Raw genomic sequence first — 5,910 nt, 5'->3', positions numbered from 1 at the left:
CGCCTATGATTGGCTACTGCTGCTGTGATTCACAGGGGTTTGAGGGGCGTGTTATCTGCCCCATCCAGAGAAGATGGCCATGCTTTAATAAAACAATATACTTTGATTAAACCCAGGTGTATAATACAAAATTAAAGTTGACTGTACAATTATTTATATATATATATATATATATATATATATATATATATATATATATATATATATATATATATATATATATATATATATACAGTACAGACCAAAAGTTTGGACACACCTTCTCATTCAAAGAGTTTTCTTTATTTTCATGACTATGAAAATTGTAGATTCACACTGAAGGCATCAAAACTATGAATTAACACTAACATGTGGAATTATATATGGAATTATATACATAACAAAAAAGTGTGAAACAACTGAAAAATGTCATATTGTAGGTTCTTCAAAGTAGCCACCTTTTGCTTTGATTACTGCTTTGCACACTCTTGGCATTCTCTTGATGAGCTTCAAGAGGTAGTCACCTGAAATGGTCTTCCAACAGTCTTGAAGGAGTTCCCCGAGAGATGCTTGGCACTTGTTGGCCCTTTTGCCTTCACTCTGCAGTCCAGCTCACCCCTAAACCATCTCGATTGGGTTCAGGTCCGGTGACTGTGGAGGCCAGGTCATCTGGCGCAGCACCACATCACTCTCCTTCTTGGTCAAATAGCCCTTGATGCCTTCAGTGTGACTCTACAATTTTCATAGTCATGAAAATAAAGAAAACTCTTTGAATGAGAAGGTGTGTCCAAACTTTTGGTCTGTACTGTATATATATACAGTGGGTACGGAAAGTATTCAGACCCCCTTAAATTTTTCACTTTTTGTTATATTGCAGCCATTTGCTAAAATCATTTAAGTTCATTTCTTTTCCTCATGAATGTACACATAGCACCCCATACTGACAGAAAAACACAGAATTGTTGACCTTTTTGCAGATTTATTAAAAAAGAAAAACTGAAATATCACATGGTCCTAAGTATTCAGACCCTTTGCTGTGACACTCAAATATTTAACTCAGGTGCTCTCCATTTCTTCTGATCATCCTTGAGATGGTTCTACACCTTCATTTGAGTCCAGAAATTTTTTATTATACTGATTGGACTTGATTGGGAAAGCCACACACCTGTTTATATAAGACCTTACAGATCACAATGCATGTCAGAGCAAATGAGAATCATTAAGGTCAAAGGAACTGCCTGAAGAGCTCAGAGACAGAATTGTGGCAAGGCACAGATCTGGCCAAGGTTCCAAAAATTTTTTTGCTGCACTTAAGGTTCCTAAGAGCACAGTGGCCTCCATAATCCTCAAATGGAAGATGTTTGGGACGACCAGAACCATTCCTAGAGCTGGCCGTCCGGCCAAACTGAGCTATCGGGGGAGAAGAGCCTTGGTGAGAGAGGTAAAGAAGAACCCAAAGATCACTGTGGCTGAGCTCCAGAGATGCAGTCGGGAGATGGAAGAAAGTTGTAGAAAGTCAACCATCACTGCAGCCCTTCACCAGTGGGGCTTTATAGCAGAGTGGCCCGACGGAAGCCTCTCCTCAGTGCAGGACACATGAAAACCCGCATGGAGTTCTCCAAGATGGTGAGAAATAAGATTCTCTGGTCTGATGAGACCAAGATAGAACTTTTTGGCCTTAATTCTAAGCGGTATGTGTGGAGAAAACCAGGCACTGCTCATCACCTGTCCAGTATAGTCTCAACAATGAAGCATGGTGGTGGCACATCATGCTGTAGGGGTGTTTTTCAGCTGCAGGGACAGGACGACTGGTTGCAATCAAGGGAAAGATGAATGCGGCCAAGCACAGGGATATCCTGGACGAAAACCTTCTCCAGAGTGCTCTGGACCTCAGACTGGGCTGAAGGTTTACCTTCCAACAAGACAATGACCCTAAGCACACAGCTAAAATAACGATGGAGTGGCTTCACAACAACTCCGTGACTGTTCTTGAATGGCCCAGCCAGAGCCCTGACTTAAACCCAATTGAGCATCTCTGGAGAGACCTAAAAATAGCTGTCCACCAACGTTTACCGTCCAACCTGACAGAACTGGAGAGGATCTGCAAGGAGGAATGGCAGAGGATCCCTGAATCCAGGTGTGAAAAACTTGTTGCAGCCTTCCCAAAAAGACTCATGGCTGTATTAGATCAAAAGGGGGCTTCTACTTAATACTGAGCAAAGGGTCTAAATACTTAGGACCATGTGATATTTCAGTTTTTCTTTTTTAATAAATCTGCAACAGTGTCAACAATTCTGTGTTTTTCTGTCAATATAGGGTGCTATGTGTACATTCATGAGGAAAAGAAATGAACTTAAATGATTTTAGCAAATGGCTGCAAAATAAAAGAGTGAAAAATTTAAGGGGGTCTGAATACTTTCCGTACCCACTGTATATATATATATATATATATATATATATATATATATATATATATATATATATATATATATATATATATATATATATATGTGTGTGTGTGTGTGTGTGTGTGTGTGTGTATTAAAACTGGAACAAAATGCTGGAATATAATTCCTAATGCTGACATGGTGTGAGACTCTAGACTCCAGTGTTATCTATAGAAAGTCGACTGCTGACACGTAAACACCAAATATTTATTATCATTATCAGGGCAAAGGGCTGTTGTCCCTTACACAGTCTAATCCCTGTGTCACTGATGACAGTGATGATAAATGCGAGCGACTGATAAACGCACTTAAACACACACAAACACACACACGCGCATGCATGTGTATAAACATGTGCCGTCTCCTTCCAGTGTGAACGTGTAGGTGAGATTACTGAAAAGCGCTTGTTATTTTTTTCTAGAATCAACTCTCTGGAGAGATAAAATTGTAGAACAGAGAAAGGCATTGCACAATCTAACAGAGGGAAAACAAGTTCCACTCTGTCACGCTGAAAGTGTCCACGTGAGTCTGCGCGTGTGTGCGCGTGAGTGTGTATTATCATTTGTGCAGGCTTACGTGGAATTTCTTGACGTTTTTATGAAGCAATACAAAACTCTCCTCTAAATAACACCACTCTGTTAGAGACAAAGTCAGCATTTTCACTGAGTAACCACACACAAACACACAGACAGAGGGGGGAAGAAAGAGAGAGAGATTTTCATTGAAACTAGCCCAGAGGTCGTATATTTCTTTCTTTTTCTTCTTTTTTATAAGACCAAAGTAACATTCCTTTTATTTTATAATAAGTGTATATTTTTTATTAAAAAACAAGGGTTTAATGAAAGTATATTGGATTACTATTAAAGTGTTGTTATTATTGGTCATAATCTCTGGGTGGGGCTGTGAATCACTGCAGCAGTAGCCAATCGTAGACATCCATGAGCTCATGTATGTAGAAAAGGGCGATAGCACAAGTGTCTTAATGTGTTAGAGGTGATTCGGTGTAAAATTCTGCATTTAACAAACACACACACAAACACACACACACACACACACACACACACACACACACACACACACACACACACACACATACACACACACATACACATACACATACACACATACACACTCTTACTCACAAGCAGAAGTTGAAGAAGTGTTAGAGTCTGGCATTTCCCCAGGAGACCCAGGAATCTGTGGCCAGAGATAGAAAAGTCTAGACTAACCTTCTCAGCCTGCTCCCACATTAACAATGGGTCAGGACTGCTACTACTGATATATATAGATGTGTGTGTGTGTGTGTGTGTGTGTGTGTGTGTGTGTGTGTGTGTGTTCATTAGTATAAATGAACAAATCATCAATCCAGCCACACATAATTTCTTAACCATTTATATATGAGTATGAGTTATATAACAGTATTTCAGTCATGTATCAATCAGACACTATTACTGGCTCCAGTACTGACCCTAATTGCTACACGGATACCGAATTAGATCTGAAAAAGTCAAATCCGTATTTCATACCATCAAACCAGGTTATTCTTGACACAAATGACACGTCTTCCATTATTACCACAGGACACAAATCGTCATAAAGCACACAACAGTCATGCCTCACGTTATGTTATGCAAACCCTGGGAATAGAGCTTGACCTGAGAATCCTGAATTACTCGCTTGCCAAAAGGATTTCAAGAAGAGTTAAGGATCAGGTATCAGTGAAGGTTCTGACCTCTGATGACCTTATCTAATGATATATAGACATAAAATTATAATAATAATAAATACAATTAAGAAATACAAATAAAAAAACAGGATTAGTGCAAGATTAGGGAGTGTTTTGTAACTGGATTAGGATATACCTGTATTCGTCCCACAGTCAGGAAATTTCTGAAATACCACTGACCACAAATCAAAAATCAGATACCAGATTAGACACCAAAGTTTAAACAAATTCCTGATTATTTCTGGGGGTTTTTTTTTTTTTTTTTCAGACTGTCATCTGACTTCTGTTTTTCATGTTTTCCTTTTGGTTTTCATCATTCGATTTACATTTATTGATAAATTTAATCTATATTATGTCTATTTTAAACTGTAGTTAGAAAAAATAAAAATAAATTATATATATTTCTAGTTATTTAATTCAATACTTTTTCCCTTATCATTCCTAACCTAAGAAGACATCAGATGTTCACAACATATTTTGTATTTGATATTTAACACAATATTTTACATTTTCACATTAAAATGAAATGCAAAGTATGTAACACAACATCAAAAACTGTTTTTTTTTTTAGGTTAAGTCAAGTGGGCAAATGTATTCATTAGACATATATATATATATATATATATATATATATATATATATATATATATATATATATATATATATATAGAGAGAGAGAGAGAGAGAGAGAGAGAGAGAGAGAGAGAGAGAGAGAGAGAGAGAGAGAGAGAGAGAGATGAATTATCTATTTGTTTGTTTGTTTGTTTTTTCGTTTTTACAGATTTTATGTATATATATATATATATATATATATATATATATATATATATATATATATATATATATATATATATGTTTCAATTAGAGAAAGTTGTGACTGCAATCAAGACCCAAGAACCTCATCTTTACCTTCTCCAGATCTAAAATCACCCTTGTCCTTTAAACAACATTTAAATCTCCATATTATTATCACTCTTCCAAAGTAAGTGACCATTTATTCCAACACTACAGGTGAATAATAGGATTTAGGAATATGAGATCAGCAGACAGACAGACAGACAGACAGACAGACAGACAGACAGTTTTAACTATTTAAATGAAAATAAAACACACAATTTTATATATTTAAAAAAAAAAAATGTGTTGTGATGTGAGAAAGAATGGATCTCTGCTTACCGTCTCCGGGCTGTGATTCCGACGCCTGCCTGTGAGCTCTACAGCTGATCCACTGGGAGTCTCGCACTGACTCACTGCCATGCTGTCACAAGCCACGCCCACTGCGTGTAAACAGGAAGTGCGTCACGGTTTCACATCTGGGCGTGATGGGATTATATGAATCAGTAGGGTTTATTATTTCTTTAATTCGCATTCTATTGAAAAATATAAATCCAGCAAAATGTTATTTTATGATACAAACTTTCGAGACTTACTATAATCCAGCAGCTGTGGGCGGTACCTGGAGTCACGTGTCCTAAATAAACTAGTGATTGAGAAAAGTGATTTAAAACTCCAACTCCGATGGTGTTAAAACCAGGATTTCGTGCTGTTTTTGTATACTTAATCTTTAATGTGTAATGTTTGAAGTTCTCCGGTTGATACTCTTCTATTTTCGTTTTCTTCTATTTAAGTTTCCTCTTCTTCTTCTTCTTCTTCTTCTTCTTCTTCTTCTTCTTCTTCTTTCGGCTGCTCCCATTAGGGGTCGCCACAGCGGATCATCTGTCTCATACTGTCATGTCACGCTGCCATACCACCCTGTCC

General features: G+C 37.3%; 1 protein-coding gene across 2 annotated transcripts in view; it reads right to left on the bottom strand.

Annotated features, from left to right (window-relative positions):
• LOC310731053 (sterile alpha motif domain containing 8) overlaps window positions 1–5,461 on the bottom strand; it is a 10,854-nt gene extending 5,393 nt beyond the window's left edge. The window contains exons 1-2 of one of the 2 annotated variants that reach the window (XM_083550363.1): window positions 5,329–5,434; window positions 4,082–4,173 (exon numbers count right to left, since the gene is read on the bottom strand). The gene's annotated coding sequence lies outside the window, so the exon portion shown is untranslated. Of the gene's footprint in view, window positions 1–4,081; window positions 4,174–5,328 lie in introns of both variants that reach the window. The other variant, XM_083550362.1, reaches the window with a different exon arrangement.
• Window positions 5,462–5,910: the final 449 nt, after the last annotated feature.

The sequence above is a fragment of the Silurus aristotelis genome, assembly GCF_946808225.1.
Source record: "Silurus aristotelis genome assembly, chromosome: 9".
Taxonomy (NCBI): domain Eukaryota; kingdom Metazoa; phylum Chordata; class Actinopteri; order Siluriformes; family Siluridae; genus Silurus; species Silurus aristotelis.
Note: the sequence above shows the minus strand (reverse complement) of the source record. Positions and strands in the feature narration are given on the sequence as shown.